The following is a 19,548-nucleotide window of genomic DNA, read 5'->3' on the forward strand; positions in this document are numbered from 1 at the left end:
TATTTATTTATTTGAAAGAGAGAGAGAGAGAGAACAAGCAGGAAGGAGCAGCAAAGGGAGAGGGAGAAGGCTTCCCACTGAGTGGGGAGCCCGATGTGGAGTTCGATCCCAGGACCCTGGGATGGTGACCTAGAGCCGAAGGCAGACGCTTAACCAACTGAGCCACCCAGGCGCCCCCTGCCCCCTACCCCCGTCTGAAAGTCTTAAGTGTGTATGCATTTGTTTGTTAATTGTTTTTCTCCACATGAGAATGTAAGCTCCACTACAGCGTAGAGCTTCTCTATCTCGTTTTCACTATATCCCAGCTGTGTCTAGGATACATATTTGTTAGTTGAACACATGCATATTTGCATGAAGAACTGGGAGGGAGTACTGCAAGAAAGAGCAGGAGGAAGGAGGAGGAGAGACTCTGAGGTGGAGAGTCTTAACACTTGGTCACGTCAGAAGTGGCTTCCACGCCAGCCACTCCAATGTAGTATAAGTTAAGGAGAAGCACAGTTGGGTCCAGTGGGCCCCACAGTCGGAACCAGCAAGACGGTTCCAGGCATTAGGAAAGGCTGAAAATAGGAAAATGACCAATGAGGTCAGAAGCCAAGCAGATGTAGAATGGGATAGAGTGTATTCAAAGGGAAAAGTTGTGGTGAGTGGTTCAGAACCAAGCCATGAGCAGCTCAAGTGTATTAAAGTTCTCCTATTATGTGAATTCTGGGGTATGGGGCAAGAGTGGGGCTAATTTCTTATAGGAACTAGAGAGGAGTCAGGATCCAGAAGAAACAATCCCTGGGAAGAAGAGACATTTATGGATTGGACAGATGGTGCCACTTAGCCAATTTAGGTCATGTGACAATGAATACAATGAAGCTGGTAAGTGATCGTCATTGCTGCAAGTGTGCGAGAGGCCTCCTCCACGCCTCCTGAAAGAACTATTGCGCTCTTACCCAGAACAAATAAAAACATCTTAGCACTTGTTCACCAGTGTAACTAACCTTTATTGCTTAGGGTAAGTTTGATATCAGTGATCGATATAGTCCTACAACGCTACTGGCTTATAAACAAATATTGGAGCACTTGAAAACATTTCTACATGTGGGAATGTAAACTAAATAAAATGTGGATCCTTCTAAGTCATCAAAAGAGCAAGAGTCATAAAAATATTTTTATACATAATCCCATTCCTAGAAGTGTATTCTTGGTAAATATTTCTACAGAGGAAAAAATTAAAATGTACAAGTTTATTTAATAAAGATTTTGTAATAATTTAAAACTGCAAATCAACTAAACTTCTAACAAAAGATACATTTAAATATATTTCTGGTATATCAAGGAGTGACTATTAAATACAATAATGGAAAAACGAAATATAACTAAGTGGAAAACAACTTGTAGAACATAAATTGTATCAACACTAAAATTGTGAGTGAGGACACACTGTGTCTGTACGTGTGTGGATAGATACACAGTGATATGCTAGAGCTGACCTGTATCACAGGCTTATGAGAGCCGATTGTTACATTTTCAGGAATTTTGCAAGCTAGTTGTTAAACACAGTCATTATTAAAAAGCAAATGAAACAAATACTTGTATAGTACAAGTACTATGTAATGGTACACTATTGTCTTCTCTTCCCAACTCCACCTTATTTGGTGTCTCATCGACTGAAATTTGCCACGATGGGAGTGTTTACACTGAGAATATTGACAAATGCTACAAATCAGAGTTGATTTTTTATTTTGTTGCTTGTCTAGACTTAAGAAAGTGGTAGAGAATATGTTAACAATGCAAATTAAACATCAAAATGTGCCCTGTTATTACATTGTGAATGGCATTAAAAACTTAAGGAATGTTTTTCCAGTATTTGAAGACTATTATCTAACTTAGCAAAAAATTTGCTCCTCTTACTGACAAATAAGTGAAGATCTTGCAATACATTTTCATTTTCTCTCTTTTATTTTAAACATTAATGTAAATGAAAATATCAACCACTGTTCATGTTAGACCAACACTTAAAGTGCCAATCATTAAACATTTAACAGTAAAATACTTTGTGTGCATGTGACACTACAGTTCGTGATTGTAAGAAACCAACTAGTAATCTAAAATTATGGATATCTGGCACCTCAGTGGCTCAGTTGGATAAGTGTCTGACTCTTAATTTGGGCTCAGGTCATAATCTCAAAGTCATGAGATCGAGCCCTGTGACAGGCTCCATGTGCATGGAGCCTGCTTAGGATTCTCTCTCTCCCTCTTCCTCTGCTCCTCCTGTCCCCAGCACGCTCTTTCTCTCTCTCTCAAAATAAAAAAATCAGGGCACCTGGGTAGCTCAGTCGGTTAAGCGTCTGCCTTTTTCTCAGGTCATGATCTCAGGGTCCTGGGATAACCGCATTGGGCTCAGTGTGGAGCCCACCTGAGATTCTCTCTCCCTCTCCCTCTGCCCCTCCCACTCGTGCTGTCTCTCTCTCTCGCTCTCAAAGAAATAAATAAATCTTTAAATAAAATAAAATAAAACGACTTATGACTTTCACTGAATATTTTTTGAAAATTTAGCCAATGAGATTACTGAACTAATTCTAATTAGATGGAAACAGCATAGTGTGAGTGCATTTGACTCCCATGAGTCTCTTCTCCACCCTCCACCTGCTCACACCCCAGAGAAATAGAATAAAGAAGTGAGGGTAAAAATTATCCCAGATGGGTGGAGAGTTTCTTTGCTTGAGAGTCACAGGGTTAATTAAGACTCTAACATTTGAGATCTTGCATGAAAAATCTTATCTAATTTCAGGTTGCAAGTTTACTGTGCTGACAATTTGCACACTCAAGTCACCTACATGTGGCTGGTAGAAATATACTGATGGCAGAGCCCAGGTAGCACTAGGCAGGTTCAGGCTTAAGAGTATAAATAGACTGACTGAAAATAGAAGCACAGTTGGGTTTTTTGTTTTGTTTAGTTTTTTGCTGTGACTGTTGTTGTGTTCCTTGAGCAAGAATATCTAGGTAAGAAGCACATTGTAGTTAGAATGTACACAATAATTACAGATGTACTAAAAGAGCATGGGTGTTATTCTCCTCAAAATCTGTTACTGCTTGGTCTTTGAGGCAGCCATTATGATACCCTGATAGTGAAGCTGTAATTAGAAGATATGTTGGATCTGCACATTTTTGCAAAACACAGTGAAAAATCTTACCCTTTTTTTCTCTGAGGGAAGGAGCAAGAGGACTTTACTCACCATTTTAAAAATTAAGAGGTATTAGGAATAAACAAGAAAGGCACCTCTCAGGGTGCCTGGGTGGCTCTGTCGGTTAAGCTTCTGCCTTTGGCTGAGGTCATGATCTCAGGGTCTTGGGATCGAGTCCCATATCAGGCTTCTTGCTCAGCGGGGAGTCTGCTTCTCCTTCTCCTGCTCCTCACCCCCTCTCCTGCTCTCTCTCTCAAATAAATAAATAAAATCTTTAAAAAAAAAGAAAGAAAGAAAGAAAGAAAGAAAGAAAGAAAGAAAGAAAGAAAGAAAGGCAACTCTCTTTCTCACTTTGTGGGCCCCTGGAGTGTGGTTCTGCTGACTTTCCCTTCCTGAGACTGACTGCCTGATGGCACCAGGAAAAAGATGCAACAAAGTGTGAGGGAAGCAGGAGGAGTTAATGAGCTGCCACTTATTATTAGTTGGAAAGAAAGCCATTGTCCTTGAGGCCTTATTTGTAAAAGGGATTTTTAAGTGGACTCACAGGAAATAAAGCTTTTGTCCAAAATAACTACAGAAAAAACCAGAATGCTGGGCCCGCTGTGGGGGGGTGGGATGTGATGAGGTGGGTGGAATATTGTCTTCAAGGTCAGTCTCAGGACAAGGACATGGAGACATGGGTTAGGGCCCAGAGTCAGGTCCTCACTAGTTCCATCCCAGACTGGGACAAGGCATACCTGGTGATCTCTACCCCAGTTTCTCAGGGCACTTGGTAAGTGATGAGTGTTTCTATCTCGTCCTACCAGCCAGGGCTGGCAAGTGAAGAGCTCTCTGGAGCTAGCCTATTTTATGCTGCCCAAATTGGCTTAAAGTAGCTCCTGCCAAAAAGAGGAAATAATCCAAATGTCGATTGATGCAGCAATAAATAAACAAAGTGTGGTCTATACATACAATGGAATGTTATTCAGCCTTAAAAAGAAAGGACATTCTGACACATGCTCCAACATGGATGAACTTTAAAGTCATACTAAATATAGTAAGTAGACACAAAATGACACATGTTGCATGATTCCACTTATATAAGGTGCCTAGAGTAGTCAAATTCACTGAGACAGAAAGTGGAATGGTGGTTACCAAGGGCTGAGGAGAGGGGAGAATGAGGAGTTATTGTTTCATTGGGATAGTGTTTCAGTTTGAAATGATGAAAAAAATTCTGGAAATGGATTGTGGTAATAGTTACATAACAATGTGAATATATTGGGGCACCTGGGTGGCTCAGTCAGTTAAGCATCAGACTCTTGATTTTGGCTCAGGTCATGATCTCAGGGTTGTGAGATCCAGCCCCATGTCAGGCTCTGTGCTGGGTATGCAGTCTGCTTAAGATTCTTTCTTGCCTTCTCTCTTGCCGCCCCCCAACCCCGCTCTCTTTCTTTCTCCAAAAACAAAGTTTAAAAAAAAAATCAATGTAAATATATTTAATGCCACTGAAATATACACTTAAAAATGACTGAAATGGGGGGGTGCCTGGGTGGCTCAGTCAGTTAAATGTCAGAATCTTGATGTCGGCTCAGGTCATGATCTCAGAGTCCTGAGATCAAGCCCTGCATAGAGCTCTGTGTTCAGCAGGGAGTCTGCTTGGGATTCTCTCTCTCCCTCTTCCCCACACATGCTCTCTCCGTCTCTCTCAAATAAAGAAGTCTTTTTTTTTTTTTTTAAGATTTCATTTATTTATTTGACAGAGAGAGACACAGAGAGAGACAGAGAGAGGGAACACAGCAGGGCGAGTGGGCAGAGGAAGAAGCAGGCTTCCTGCCGAGCAGGGAGCCCGAGGCGGGGCTTGATCCCAGGACCCTGGGATCATGACCTGACCGAAGGCAGACGCTGAACGACTGAGCCACCCAGGTACCCCTCAAATAAAAGAAATCTTGTAAAAAATTGACTGAAATGGCAAATGTTTTAATGTATATTTTACCATGAATTTTAAAAAGTAACTGTGTAATTTATAGGCTTTAATTGTTAAGGTTGAAGTGAGTTACATCACCCTATCTTCTCATTATTAAATTTTTGTTCAAAGTAAGATACAAATGAATAATAAGACATACACATTCTCTGGGGGCCTCATTGCTCTCACCACAGACATGCATGTCTCCCTCCTCCCTGGAGGAAAATTGGCTGTCTCCTTAACCCAATTGAAATGCCTTTAGCCTTTCCAAAATAAACCCACTGAGCTCACTTGTTGGCAGCTGCTCTTCTAAATCAATGAGCAGTGCACTAGGTCACCGGGCTTCTAGCTTATAAGACTAACACATCCCTTTTCTGGTAATTTTAGACCCTGGTAAACCCCATCTAGTCCACAAATTTTTCTCATAACTTTCCCATCAGTAGTCTTTCCTGTCTCTTTTATCCACATAACACTTTGTGTGTAATTCTGTGGTAGCCCTCCCTAAGGACTTAGGTGTGTATCAGTGGACTGTGAGCACTTCAAGAGCAGGTAAGTTCATCCATATGATACTGGAACAATTTGACCTTTTTTGACTTACAAAAACAAAAATTTCATATAATTCAACTAAATACTATTATATTGTATTATAAATAAATACTGTTGTACTACTCATCTTTGTGTGCCCTGTCGCCTCTACTGAGGTATTTTGCAATACTTGGTGCTCAATGAATAATGCACAGAAATCTCACATGAATGACATACTGCACAAAGCAGTGATGCGAGGTTCAGGGAGTGATTAAAGATTCTCAGAGAGGAGATGGAGGAGAGCACAAATTACTGGGTTCATTTGTAAGGTGGAAAAGTCAGGGGAGAACCTATGTTTTGCATTCATAAATTTAATCTTCACAACTACCTGGTGACCATTACTTTCCCCCTTTGGCACATAGGGAACTGAAGCTTGGAGAAGTGTGATAACTTGTTCAAGTCACATGGCTAATATAGGACCCATTTACTTGTCATACTCCAAATCTTTACTCTATATTATGCTGGGAAGCTATTTTAGCTGATGAAAAAATACTTTGGAATAAATAAAAAACGCTTTGAAATAATATTTGTGGCAGGCCAATGGCAATCAGGTGATCATCAGCAGGTGCATAACTACAGCTCTCACCAAAGAATGAGGACATTGTATTTTTCTTGTGCTAAGGCTGGCAAAAGAACTACACCTGCCTTTTCATGCCTCACAGGTGAATACAAATGGGTGTGCCAGGTGCTGTTCTAGCACCTGAGGATTCCATGGTGAACCAAAGTCTCAGCTTTCAAGAAGCTCATATTGTCTTGAGGAACCTCAAGTTATTTGATTTGGGACCTGTGCTCTTAACCTTGACAGCATATTACCAATAGTAACTGCCTAATATATGTATAGTCTAATTTTTTGTTGTTGTTAAAGATTTTATTTATTTAGAGAGAGAGCATTAGTAGGGAGAGTGGCAGACAGAGGGAGAGGGAGAAGCAGGCTCCCTGTTGAGCAAGGAACCCAACATGGGGCTTGATCCCGGGATCCTGGGGTCATGACCCAAGCCAAAGGCAGACACCTAACCAACTGAGCCACCCAGGTACCCCTGAATGTTCTAATTTTCATTGCAATATTTGGTAAGAAAAGAGAAACTAAATATACAGGGATCAGTTATATACAACTCTAAGTGCTGCATCTCTAAGAGTTCTAATATTATCCCTAAATAACACTGGAGGGTGTGTTGGGCATGATTCAGTGCAAGAAACAGAATCCACTTTTCATATTTTAAATAGAAAGGGATTTAACACATGGAATTGGGTGCTAATAAAATGCTTGGCAGAGCCTGGTCTCTAGAAATGAATCCTAGAACCCCTCCTTAGAACCGACTCACTGGGATGCTATTCCTCTGAGGCTATCATTTTAATGATTGGGTTCAAGAACTTATGGTCATAGCTGTAGTGGAGAAATTAGGAAGTGGGAACGAAGAAACTAAACATGGCTTCCTCTGCCCAGCAACTCCTCTCAATACACAGAAAGCTAAGTAATGGACTTGGATACATCACTACCAAAAAAACCTCACATTTCATGACCTAGTTGACCAATGGAATAAAGCAAAAGTCAGAAAAATGGCTTCCACTTCACTTCTGCCCTTGCAAATCTCATGCAGGTGTGTGCTAAACTGGAGGAGCCTATCATGAAAAATGACATTTTCAGCCTTCCAAACTGCAGTAGAAAAAGACCTACTGCAAGAATGATCAAATAAGGGGCGCCTGGGTGGCTCAGTCGTTAAGCGTCTGCCTTCGGCTCAGGTCATGATCCCAGGGTCTTGGGATCAAGTTCTGCATCTGGCTCCCTGCTCAGTAGGAAGCCTGCTTCTCCCTCTCCCACTCCCCCTGCTTGTGTTCCTGCTCTCGCTATGTCTCTCTCTGTTAAATAAATAAAATCTTTAAAAAAAAAAAAAAAGAATGATCAAATAAAAGTTCGATTAGCCAGTCCACAATGCCAACTGCAAAGAAGGAAAGACTGAATTTACCATGTCAAATGATCATTATGGCATTACTAGTTAAGATATGCCCCTAGTTTAGAGCCTATTATGATGTCTGACACAGATGTTCAACAAATGGTTAATAAATAAAAGAATGAATCGATGACTGAATGCAGTGTGGATGTCATGAAAATGAAACATACCGGCTTTTTTCTTTTTTTTTTCCTTTAAGATTTTATTTCTTAAGTAATCTCTACACCCAACATAGGGTTCCAACTCACAATCCCAAGATCAAGAGTCCCCTGCTTGACTGACTGAACTAGCCAGGCGCCCCAATGGCTTTTTGCTTTTACTCTTTTTAAAAAATTATTCTCAAATGACACACTGTTGGCGAGTTGTTCCTTTAATTAAAATACAAACTGAAATACTCTTGACGGTTTCACTTCCCTTTTGTTTCCATCTAAGCAGCTTTTGGAAAACTCAGCAAGTAAAATAAATTTTAAAAAATAGAATAAAGCTAGATTTTTGTCCTTCCTTTTATTAAACAATGACTTTCCTTCTCAAACTTTTGTGGTTGCTGTTGCTAAGTGTTTCTTCCAAGAAGTCTTCCGATTTTGTTTATTTTTAGAAACTGAAGCTTTCATACAGAGAAAGCTTGTGAAAACTGGAATCTCAAAAATGAACTTCTAGGCAATGGCTCTTTATTTAGCCCAAGAGAGCAGCAACTTTGAGAATAAATTTAAAGGTCTCACCTGACTATACTGGCACCCTGATCTCAGACTTCCAGCCTCTAAAACTGTAAGCAATCAATTTTTGTTGTTTATAAGCTACCCAGTCTGTGGTATTTTGTTATAGCTGCCTGAATGGACTAAGACAGTTACTCAGTCAAAACTTTCCCAAACCTGCAATCACAACTAATTACTATCTTTCATGAATTTCCATAGGATTTCCTTCACTTCTTTATTATGGCATCTATTATGCTGTCTTCTGGTGTAGTAGATATTATGTAGTTGGATACATATCTATTTTTATTGTGGTTCTAGCAATTTGGTTGACTGGTAACATGGAAACCTTCTAGCTATAAGCCCTTAGGAACACTGGATTAAAAAATAAACAAAACAAAACCAAAAAAAAAGTTCATTTATAGCTGACAGAAAGTGAATCCTCAAGTGCCAAAACACAGAGGGAATTAAAAGCCAGAGTGATAAATATGAGAATTGAGGCCGCAATTACCTTGGTGAGCTGATGGAAACCATGGTATTGATTTGGTAACAATCAGGGTTTTAATGCCCATCAGGAACAGAAGCCCTCTTATGCACACCTGAGGGAAAATAGGAACAGAGAACCCTATTTAAGGCCAGGACTATCCAAAGCTACAGTCCCAGACAAACAGGACCAAAAACTTCAGCCAACAAGATCAAGAAAAGACAAAACTGTGCAGGGAAAAAAATTGAGTCTTCTCAGAGAAATAAAAATTCCAAACCTATTGCTTTAGTTGGTGTGTAGTCTAAATTTACTTTACCTAGTCCTGCAGGAAACCTCAAGCCTAGAAATTATCGTGGTCTTGGGCCCGGGTTGTCTCTGAGGTACCTGGAGGATGTTAATATTAAATTCTGCTATCCATGCAGCATGGGATAACCACAGACAAAAATGAGCCTCACGGAAGGGAAGCTCATAATAAAAATTCACAAAGAGTGCATGAGAATCAGACATAATATTTTTCCATCTCAATATTCGATATATAAGGAAACAATCTAAAAGAGACCGTATATGTTTTAAAATTTGAAAATCTAAAAGGCTCTGAAAAAATAAAGAAATGGCAATTCACTGTGAAAAAAAACTCCCACACTTTAAAAGGATGAATTAGAATTTTTAGAAATGAATAGTCATTTAGATTTACTACTGGATAAATGAGTTAAACAGCAGATTAGAACCAGCTGAAGGAGGAATTAGTAAACTTGAAAATAGATTTGAACAAATTTTCCTGAAGGTAGGACAAAAATAAAGAAATAGAAAATGTGAAAAGGCAAGGAGAATAAATTTAAAGGTCCAACTTCCATCTAACAAGAATTCCAGGAGAGAATAGGCAGGATATGGGAGATAAAATATTGGGAGAGATAATGGCTGGTGAATAAAGCCAATTGATAAAAGTATATTTTCCTCTTTTACTAGATAATTAGTTGCTTTGGGACACAAACTAATTATTCATATTTATATTCTTAGAGCCTTGTAAGAACTAATTAAATATTGTTTTAATTAACATTATGTAAGTGTTCATATATCAGTAAAGGACGAATATTAATAATAAACAAGATGTGACAGGTGTTATTAGAGAAGCACAAAGACAGTACTCACTGCTGAAGAATTTATAGTGAGAAATTACTTCCAGCTGGGATTATTAGAGAACTATTCATGGAAGAGGTTCATAAGTACCATTTGACAAGTAGAAAGAAGAGGCTGAACCTTCCAAACAAACAGGATGATCTAACAAAGGCACAGAATGGGAAAATGCAAAAAGCGTTCCAGAAAAAGCAAGTAGTCCATTTCGGTTAAAGTGTATATCTACCAAGAAACAGGCTCTTAACTACAGGGAACGCACTGATGGTTACCAGAAGGGAGGTGGGGTTGGGGAGGGGAATGGGTGAAACAGGTGATGGGGATTAAGGAGGGTACTTGTGATGAGCACCAGATGTTGAATGGAAGTGTTGAATCACTGTACTGTACGCCTGAAATGAATATTACACTATATGTTAACTAACTGGAATTTAAATAAAAACTTTTTAAAAAATAGATGTTACTTGAAAAAAAATACAGTGTATATCTAAAGATCAGTTGTGAGAGATCAAGAAAATTAGAGCCAGATGATGTAGACCTTGAATGTCAGACTGAATTTTTTGGATTAGTAGATAAAGAAAAGGCACTTCAAGTAACTTATTGATGGAGGATTTTAAACAATGGAATGACAAGATCAGAATTGTTGTTTAGGAAGATTGATCCAACAGACAATTACTTACGATATGAACTAGTGGGAAGACATAGGAGTCAGGAAAACCAATTGATTTGTGTGTCACTAAGGACCCTTAATAGTGACAGAAAATGCAACTCAATCTGGCTTGAACAAATAAGAATTTTATTAGATCATGTAACCAAAACGTCCAGGGTAGATTGGGCCACGTATGTCTTTACCCAGTGTTGTATGAGAAAGAACTTGGCTAGCCCTTGTCCCTGGCTCCTCCGAGGTAACCTCTAAATCCTTGGAATTTCCTGAGTAATAGGAGTATTTTTGCTATTCACGGTGGATCCCCATAGTTTCTGCTAACGAGGTGACTCCTGCTGGGCCCCTCAATAGTTTATGCTAAGGAAATGACTCAGGATGGGGGCTGGCCATGCCAAAAAGACCAACCGTGTGATTAGAAGATTATGAATTTCAGCCATGTGATACCAGCTTGATCACCACAGAAGGGAGGGAATCTGGAGATTGAGTTTAATCATGTGGCTAATGAGTCAATCAGTCATATCTACATAATAAAATCTCAGTAAAAATCTAAGACAAGGAAGCTTGAGTGAACATCGCTAGTTAGCAACATTCTGTGGGTATCGTTACTTGTGGTGTGCTGAGCAGTTAATGCATCCAGACTACGCAGGGAGAGGACACAGAAGTTTTGCATTTGAGACCCTCCCAGACCCTGCCCTCTTTTCTTTTGGTTGGACTTGATTTGTTTGTTTGTTTGTTGCTATAATAAACTGTAACCATAATTGCTTGCCTGAGTTCTGTGATTTTTCTTCAAACCTTAAGGAGGAGTGTGACCACTGAATTTGTAGCCAGTTGGTCAGCAGTGTAGGCATCCTGGGAACTCCTGAGCTGACTGCTGTTGAAGTGAGGGCAGCCTTATGGAGGGCCATGCCCTTAACCTGTGAAGTTTTGCTTAACTCCAGGCAGCTAGTGTCAGAAGTCACTGCGTCCAGCGATGCAAAGCCCCTGAAGTGGGATCATGCCTGGCGTGCTCAAGGAAGAGCAGAGAGGCCCAGACGGCTGGAGTGAGCGGTAGTAACAGTGATACGTATGAGGTCTGACAGGTAGCCAGGGCCAGATCCTGTAGGCAGTGGTTCTCAGCTCCGGCTGCATGTTCGAATCACCGAGGAGCTTTTTAGAAGAAACCAGTATCCAGGCCCCACACCACGTCAGTTAAGTCAGAATCTCTTGGGGTGCACCCAGGCATCCGTAGTTTTATCAGTTCTCAGATGACATAGGTCCGGATGCAAGCCTTGGTTGGCAATAGCACAAGGAGATCAGATATTGTTCTGAGTGTAAGAGGAAGCCAATGATGCCTGTTGTGCAGAAAAGTGACATCATCTTTCTTAAAGTTTTAAGACTCATTCTGGCTACTGTATGAAGATTACTCTATAGTAGAACAGACTGGAGGGAGGAGATCAGGTGAGAGATGAAAATGGTTTGGGATAGGGTACCTCTGTACGTGGCAGAAATGGTTATGTATATACGGTGTATGTTTTGAAAGAAGACAATTATTAATTGGAGGTGAGGTATGAGAGAGAAAACGAAGTCATGGATGAATACATGATTTTTGTTTGTTTGGTTGACTGGCTGGTTTAAGCAACAGAGTAAAATGTAATGCTATCCACTACGGCTAAGAACATGTGGTCAACTGGCCAGGATTGAGTCACATGCTCATTGCTGAAGCTAGGGGTGAAGTCAGTCTTGCCTAAAACACATGTACTGAGAGTGGAAGAGGATATTTCACCAGAGTAAAAATCAGGGCATGCCCCCAAAAGCAAGGGGAAGTGATGCTGGGTGACTAAGGACAATGGTTCATTGGAGGTCTGTTGGTTACATTCTAAAAGACACATAGAAAGTAAAATAAATTTGAAGGAAAAAAAATTGAGCTCTTCCTCTTCCTTTTTCCCTTACCAAACAAATCAGAACTAAAGCCATTAGGTGGGGCCATAGGGGTAGCTATGATGGACCTAAGCAGGGTGTCAGACCCCAGGAAGTGTGAGGAAGACCTTTGAGGAAGGATGCAGCAGTGGTAGCCCAGGCACTGTATGTTGGAGCTTGAGTGGAGTGAGGAGGGCCACAGGAGGACTGGCCTGTGGGGAGTGTCAGAGCCTAAGCAGGGTGAGGAGCATCTGTGTAGGAAGGCTATCCATTGTGGGGTATCCAAGTCCAAGGAGGAAGAGGAGAACACACATGCGGGTGGTGGCCCAACCAAGGGCACTAGTATCTGAGTGGGGTGAGGAGGACATCTGTGTGGGGGAGAGGGCTGCGGTGTGAACTCATGGTCATTGAGGGACATATATGTACATGTACATACATTTATTCCCTAGATCTGTCCACTGAGAGGCCCAGGAACAGCTAGCTAAAACCCATAGCAATGAAAACGCCCATTACCCAAATCTTATCCCCTAAATATCATTCTCCACTAAAAGGAAGAAAAATTATTCCAGGACTAGGGCAGAGCAAGTACCACATGAGTCCAGAACATATAACTGAAAGGGAGTGCTCAAAAATGATGGGGACAGAGGCACCTGGGTGGCTCAGTTGGTTAAGCGTCTGCCTTTGGCTGAGGTCGTGATCCCAGAGTCCTGGGATCGAGCCCCGGATAAGGCTCCCTGCTTAGCGGGGAACCTGCTTCTCCCTCTCCTGCTCCCCCTGCTTATGTGTTCTCTCTCTGTCAAATAAATTTTTTTAAAAATCTTTAAAAACATTAAAAAAAAAATGATGGGACAGCAAAAGGACACAGAAATCAGCTGAACGCATTGGCCAAATTGGGGATCATTTGAGCATTAAAATAAATAATGATAGTAATTGAATAAAATAGGACACTATGACTCCAAATTGACAAAATAAATGAATAAATTGAAAGTTCAAGGAACAATAAGATATTTATGTAAGTTTCAAAGTGCCTTCCTACAAAATACTTATTAATTACAAAGGAAAGAAGAGTAAATTTCCAGTGAAGAAGACTGGCAGGTACCACTTAAATCAGGCAATCAAAGGATGATCATGGATGAGGAGACAAATTGAAATTGAGCCCCATCTGATATGATACAATAGGAAAAGCACAGCACCACTTCTCTGATGTGCCTGCCAAAAATGCATAATTTAAATCTAGTCCTGGGGCACCTGGGTGGCTCAGTCAGTTAAGCATCTGCCTTTGGCTCAGGTCATGATCTCAGGGTCCTGGGATCCAGCCCCACGTCAGGCTCCCTGCTTTTCCCTCTCCCTCTGCCCTGCTGCTCCCCCTTGCTTGTGCTCTGTCTCTTTCTGTGTAAAATAAGTAAATAAAATCTTTTTTAAAAATAATAAATAAATAAATAAATAAATAAAATAAATCTAGTCCTGAGGAAAAATCAGAAACACCCCAAATTGGGGGACCGTACAAAATAACTAGCCTGTAATCTTCAAAATATGAAGGTCACGAAAGTCTAGGAAAGACTGAGGAAATGCCATAGGCCAAAGGATCCTAAAGAGACACAACATCAAAGCACATGGTATGGTTCTGAACTGGATCCTTTTACTTAAAAGGACATTATCAGGAGATCTGGCAAAATGTGAATAGGTTCTGAAAATTAGAAGTAGCAATTTATCAATGTCAATTTTCTGACTTTGATACTTTTGTCATGCTGTGTAGGAAAAATGCTTTTATTTATAAAATATACAATAAATATTTAGGCATGATAAGACATTATGTTGGCAACTTATTTTCAAACGATTCAGAAAAAAAATGCTTTGTGCTGAATTTGTACCTTTTCTGTCAGTTTGAGGTTGTTAAAAAATTTTTTTTAATGACAGAAAACTTAGAGATTGTTTTGGATCTACCAGAGAGAATGAGTTATAACTAAAATATGAAAAAATAATTTCAGAGCTGGCTGATACCATTTGGTCTGTGATCTAATTCGGAGGTTTTTAAAAAACCATTCATTTGCGGGACACCTGGGTGGTTCAGTTGGTTAAGCATGTGCCTTCGGCTCAGGTGACGATCCCAGGGTCCTGGGATCAAGGCCCACATTGGGCTCCCTGCTGAGCAGGGAGCCTGCTTCTCCCTCTGCCTGCAGCTCCCCGTGCTTGTGCTCTCTCTCTCTCTGACAAATAAATAAAATCCTTAAAATAAATAAATAAATAAGTAAAATTAAAAAAATAAAAATCACTCATTTGCTCCAAATAAAGCAGTGTTTTAAAATATATATATATCAGCAGCAACCTTATTAGTAACTCTTTAAGACTTTCTTCAATTTTCGTAATAGATTTTTCTGATATTAAATTTGGATAAATTTATCATCTCTGTTTGAAAATCTTGACAATGGTGCATAGACTGAAAGGAATCTAGGGACTGTCTACAGTCTCTTGGTGGAGGCCTTTAAATTTATTTTTGTCTTTTTTTTAAGAAAAAGATTTTATTTCCAAGTAACCTCTACACCCAATGTGGGGCTCCAATTCATGATCCTGAGATCAAGAATCACATTCCACTAACTGAGCCAGCCAGGCACCCCCAGCAAACTAGTTTATACCACCTTTTATGAAACCAACATTGGGGTAAAACTTTTGCTCCAGGGAAAGTCTTTGACCAAACCAGTAAAAAAAAAAAAAAAAAAGGTGATTAATGTTATCCACCCATTCAAACAAGTCCAAAATCAAAAGCTTACACATTGTTTAAATTAAGATTAATTCAAATATAAAGCAATTGTGTACTGTAATGTTATATGTCAATTGTACCTCGATGAAAAAGAACAAAGCAGTTGTGTGTAGAGACGCATCAGGGTACCATATTTCACTTTCCCGCTGGCTTTTCCAAAACATTCTAAGTTACTTTAAGAATAGCCCACCAAACCGGGGCGCCTGGGTGGGTCAGTCTGTTGAGCGTCCGACTCTTGATTTTGGCTCAGGTCATGATCTCAGGGTTGTGAGATCAAGTCCCACATTGGGTTTCAAACTGGGCATGGAGCCCGCTTAAGAGTCTCTCTCTCCCAAACGAACCATGAGAGACTATGTACTCTGAGAAACAAACTGAGGGTTATAGAGGGGAGGGGGGGAGGGGGGTGAGCCAGCCTGGTGTTGGGTATTAAAGAGGGCACGTACTGAATGGAGCACTGGGTGTTATACGCAAACAATGAATCATGGAACACTACATCAAAAACTAATGATGTAATGTATGGTGATTAACATAATAAAATAAAATTAAAAAAAAAAGATTCTCTCTCTCCCTCTCCCTCTGCCCTCCCAACCATACCTTGCCCCCCATCCCCGGCTCACACACTCGCACCCTCTCTCTATAAAAAAAAAAAAATTCCCACCAAATTATGTGACAAACTGGTAAACTGCATGATATGAGGTAGGTGACTTCAAAATCATTCAGGGAAACAATTGAGCAATTTATAGTGGTTTGCAGAATTTCCATCATGTTACCAGGCCTATCATTTTCATATTCAGGCCTTGCCAAGTCTATTAAAGGAATCTGAGCAGGCTGAAGAGATTAAGATAGTCCTTCTTAACAAGAATTTAAAGGAAAATTATTTGTAATTACTTCAACAAACCCCATTTTCTACATATTTGTAATTATATACCCAGATTTAGTCAATCATTCTATGTCTTAGTGAAAAGAATATGTCACCTTGGAACAAATCTTTCTTCCAAGTTAGCAACAAGACTTTGTTTCAGGAGAATAAATTTTTCTTTATTTGTTCTCTACGTTTTCAGAAACTGTTGGTGAGCCCAGAGTTGCAGCCCATGAGTGGCTTGTGAGAAGGTAGGAGATAGTGTGGGTGCTTGATACAGCAATGACAGCTGGGACAGAGGCCCCTGGAGGGCTGCGTAATTGGTTAGATTTCTCTTCATGAAGACATTGAACTAAACTTTTGAACCAGGTAAGACCTCAGGAAGAGGGAGGAATTATAGGAAGAAAAATATTATGATTATTGTAGTGATCATAATAGTAACTGTGATTAATTTCCGTACTAAAATGAATTAATTTTATAATACTAGCAAACTATTAAAAATGAACATATCAGTTACATTAACATATGTAATCTTATCACACACACATATCTATCTGATTTTTTCAAAAAGATTTTATTTATTTATTTGAGATAGAGAGCAAGCGAGTGAGAGAGAGCATGGAGGGGGGAGGGAGAGGGAGAAGCCGACTCTGCACTGAGCAGGGAGCCCGATGTGGGACTCGATCGCGGGACCCTGAGATCATGACCTGAGCCAAAGGCAGATGCTTAACTGACTGAGCCACCCAGGCGTCCCTTACCTGATCTTATATATAAACAATATATCATGGTCAATATCAGTTATTTCAAATAGGACTCTGGAAAGTACCAAGGAAAAGCTGTATCTTTGATCCTAAATACATAGCCAAATGAGTATAGATTTATTAAAGGGGACTGACCAAATATGCATAGTATCATTATTAACATATATAAAATATTGTTTTTACACTTGAATATTTCAAATATGGGACACAGAACATTTGTCCTAAAATAACCAGCTACTTTGCATTATAAACCTACTGTAGGTATAAAAATCATTAATTTTTAATTATAACTTCCTAAAGGGACAGACTTCTTTATGATTAATGAATTTTGAAAGCTTGAGATGAACATTTTCTAGAGTTAGCATACCCTGGAGTCAATTTCTATCTCTGCTGCTTAATCTTTCTCATTTCCTCATCTATAATCTGCTTCTTTAACTAGGTCATAACTACTGATTAATCATCACAAAGCTTTATTACCCTTTAAGTACTCAGGAACATCATTATTTTAATCTCACATACAGAATGACACGGACACAGTTTGTCACATTCAGTATTTGTATAAACATGGAATGTGCTACTGAGAAGAGGAAGCCACTAAAATCATGATCCATTTTAAGATAATTCTTTTTGGATTTTAAATGGAGCAAAAAGCCTAGATTCAAACAAATTTTATATTGGGTTTGGGAAATTTGACTCTATAAAACAAAATGAGAATACTGTGGTACTTTTCCATGGTCTTTCACTTTTGATATTATTAAATAATTGTTGAAAATCACTGTCTGTGCCTCGACTCCCTTATCTGGAAAGTAGGGACTCTTTAGGAACACTACTACCTGCCTAGATTTGCTTCTTAGGAAGTTTTAGGAGAAAAAACGTTCAAATTTCTAAGAAGAATGTTGCTATATAATTTAAATGTTTTTGTTATTTTCATCTTAGTAATTATTGCAGCTGAACTAGTGAATGACAAAATAACTGAGTATAATTTTGAATGGATGGAATTTACATAAAAAGTGAGAGTCTTTGTCCCAGACACTTTGTGGAAGTGAAATGTACTAATAGGGAGAACTATTCAACCACAGTTTCTCATAGGGAAAAAAAAAAAGAATTTGTGTGTTATATATGTTTAAAGCATGCATATTTGCATTTTTCTTCAGTTCACTTGATATTCCATAAAAAATTCAAGGTTGGGGGGATGCCTGGATGGTATACTTGGTTAAGGATCAGACTCTTGGTTTCAGCTCAGGTTGTGATCTTGAAGCAGGAGAGTGAAGTGGTTTTTTTTTTGCTTTTTTGGGTTTTTTTGTAGATTTTATTTGTCAGTGAGAGAGAGCAAGCACAAGCAGGGGGAGCGGCAGAGGGAGAAGCAGGTTCCCCACTGAGCAGGGAACCCAATGTGGGACACCATCCCAGGAGCCTGGGATCAGGGCCCGAGCTGAAAGCAGATGCTTAATCGACTGAGCCACCCACGTGTCCCAGGAGAGTGAGGATTTTGTCTCAGGGAGTCAAAGAATGAATCTCGCGGACAAAGGAGGGTGAGTAAAGAGATAGAAGTTTGGGCGCCTGGGTGGCTCAGTTGGTTAAGCGACTGCCTTCGGCTCAGGTCATGATCCTGGAGTCCCTGGATCGAGTCCCGCATTGGGCTTCCTGCTCGGCAGGGAGTCTGCTTCGTCCTCTGACCCTATCCCCTCTCAGGTGTTCTCTCTCTCTCATTCTCTCTCTCTCAAATAAATAAATAAAATCTTAAAAAAAAAGAGAGAGAGATAGAAGTTTATTAAGTAAAGATACAGAAAAAGCTCTCAAGAATGAAAGGGGTCCCGACAGGGTTGCCAAAAGTGCCTCCACTGACAGTCTTTTATTTAGAACTGACCAGGGAGCTTGTGGCCTTATCATTCTTGTGATACCTTGGCTTGAGTAAGGACAGGTAATAACATCTTTAATGGCTCACTTCTTTTTAGGGTTTGGTTATTCTTTGTTGGTCACAGATGATTATCATAAAAAAGACACCCACCCCATAACCTAGGGCAGGGTGCTCCCGGTTTGTTCCCTTATCTCTGGTTTCCTTACACTTCAGCATTTTTCGCATTTCTGATCACATAGCCACCTATCTATCTATCCCAACCTAGCCCTACCTGTCTCTTACTCAATCTCAGGAACCTGCCCTGAGATTGAGCCCCACTTTGGGCTCCACGCTCAGCGGGGTTTGCTTGAGATTCTCTCTCCCTCTCCCTCTGCCCCTCCCCCCACGCCCCACGGACCCACACATGCTTGCACTTGCTGTCTCTCTCTCAAATAAATAATCTTAAAAAAAAAAAATTAAACTTGGAATTTTTGAAAGATTTAACCAATAAGCTGAGTTTGAATTTTCTGAACCTGAAAAGGTAGTTTTAATCATTCCCTCACATACATATTTGCAAAGAAGTTATTCATATATTTGTAAAGTGCTGTAAGAATCATGACTGAAAAGGGCAGCAAAGCTGCCAAGGTGAAACAACAAATAAGAGAACAGTTCGTCTGAATCTTTTTTCCAGTCCAGGTTCAGGGTATGGACTAAGGGGAGAAAGTCTCTTTCTGACCCACTTTGCTTTATGCCCTTTCCCGTTATAGCTGGACAAAAATCACCAGAATTTATAGGCACTAAAGATTATGAAATAAAAAATATT

The sequence above is a fragment of the Mirounga angustirostris genome, unplaced genomic scaffold (genome assembly GCF_029215605.1).
Source record: "Mirounga angustirostris isolate CCGP_5_RB_7025 unplaced genomic scaffold, mMirAng1.0.hap1 SCAF_2, whole genome shotgun sequence".
Lineage (NCBI taxonomy): Eukaryota > Metazoa > Chordata > Mammalia > Carnivora > Phocidae > Mirounga > Mirounga angustirostris.